Below are 2,361 nucleotides of genomic sequence, written 5' to 3'. Positions count from 1 at the left end.
TTCTGCACATACTTATTTGCGGGCTAAGGTTCACCAAGTATGTTACCAGTCTTAGTACATAATAATGTATTCCTAACTAAAAAGAAATTACTTGGCACCTTGGCACCCAGCTCTCCCGGATATGATTCATGTTGAAGTGTGAATAAATAATGAAGTCTGTCGTCTAACCCTGACATTTGCCTATAATTTGACTTGTTTCCATATTTCAGTGTTGTCATTGCCAGAGTCTGTAACTGAAACACCCACGCCACAAGTTATTCATTGGCAATTTACTTATGTAGTTTCTCATAGCCGAGCTCGCAGTGCTTAAAATCATTTATCAGAATCTACTTTACAGAGAAATTTGCTTAGTATGTAATTAACAAGATAAGAAGAAAAAGAGATTAAATTTCAAAAGCGCCTTATACTACAGAATGTAATGTGACACATTGTTTAAAAATGCCGACTGAAGAAAGTTGACTGTGGCGACAGTAACTATAATTGGCTTGTTCAGCCATCCCTGACTGTACCAGATATGTATATTTGATGTCCAAGGAAAACAATAACCTAACAGTAACTTGGTATTAAGAGTTGTTTTGTCCATTAAGGAGGATATATTCAGACATGTTTTTTCCATTTCCAATGCATATTGCAAAACTAAGTTTGACCTATTACAGTACTATTAAGAAAAGATCATCCGGATATCCAGTGGAGCTACGTAGGGCTCTCACGTGTAATCTTTCTCGAAGTGTTCTTGGAATGCAAAGGAAAGCTACCTGAAAAAAAGCCAGTTTAGAGCTTATTAATTAAGATCATTTTTATGTAAAAGAGTAATACGTCTTTATCGATCTTTTAATGGTCATATTTTCTTCCTTGTAGGAAAAAAGGTCCTATTAAAGGATGTTGACTGAGAGTAATCTTGACGATGTATCTCAACACATAAATACATAAATAAATAAATAAGACAAAGATCTGTACATGTTTGCAAAATCAATTAGATATTACAGACATGTGGATTACAGTTGCTGCATCAATCTATAAGAGAGGCAGATTTATCCTAAATTTGATTGAGGTCATACAGAGGAACATAAATATAAAACAAGAACACATGACATACAAGATTTTGGGATAATCTGAGAAAAATTAAAACAGCAGATTACTTTGAGATCCAAAAAATCACGTGAACTCGAGATTTTGCCTAATATATATATATATATATATATATATCATATATATATATATATATATAATATCGTATATATATATATATTATATAAAAAAAAATTTATATATATATATATATTATATATATATATATATATATATATATAATATATATAATATACATACATACATGCATAAATATATATAATGAGAAATCACAAAAGTAAGCAAGTGATTTTGTTTATTAGCTGAAGCCACAAAGAAAGTTAAAAATGAAAAGACAGTGCCAAGTACTTTCGTGTATTTAACACATCTTCGGGCACAAAGTGATACAGAACACAAAACAATTGAGCAAGAGCTCACACAAGAGTAAAGTGAAGGAAAAAAGAAATAAAAATGTGTATAATAGGGTCATTACAAACAAACAATATTCGTCTAGATCACTTAACTACTCAACACCCCAACAAATCAAAAGAAGCTAAGCAAAAGCCCAATGATCCCATTACTTAAAAAAATGAAAAACAGACTAGTACTTGTCAACCAGTTTATAAAACAACCGAATTCATAATTATGAAGAGTAACAACACTAACGTCAATAACAACATACCTAAAAGGACATCACCAATAAACGAAAACGACAAGTTATATTAAAATATCAATAAGAAATACATAAAAAGGAATTTGACTAGTACACAAAATTAATGGATAATGTTAAAACTCTTCACTATTTTATGTATGATAAGATCGTCTAATTTGTGCATACCATGCTCAGATTTAAAAATTTTCCAGAATACGTCTTTATAAACGCAGATTCAAATATATTCCAACTAATATAATCGTAACAAAATAGAATTTCTTTTGCTTCTGTACTATCAATCTCACGGTGAAGATTACTAAGATGAATAAAAAGGGCACTAGAGGTCTGTCCTGTTCTAACCGAGTATTTAAGTTGGTTTAAACTCAGTAGACAAATCTTTCCTAAGTTGGACAATATATTTCTTATTACAACTTTTACAAGGAATGGTATAGAGGCAGTAGGTAGATGACTCTATCAAGTTGATTTACTCCTGGGCCACGCGTGTAAAGATACTTGCGTATAGTGGCCAAAAACACACGTGAAGGATTGTGAGTCGTACATTCAGTACTTTGTCTTAGCATTCGTAATAACCGAAAGGAAGCTTCTTACAACAAAAAAGAAAGGCCGGGGAACAACCGAAA

The sequence above is a fragment of the Macrobrachium nipponense genome, chromosome 9 (genome assembly GCF_015104395.2).
Source record: "Macrobrachium nipponense isolate FS-2020 chromosome 9, ASM1510439v2, whole genome shotgun sequence".
NCBI classification, from domain to species: Eukaryota; Metazoa; Arthropoda; class Malacostraca; order Decapoda; family Palaemonidae; genus Macrobrachium; species Macrobrachium nipponense.
This window is presented reverse-complemented; position numbering follows the sequence as displayed.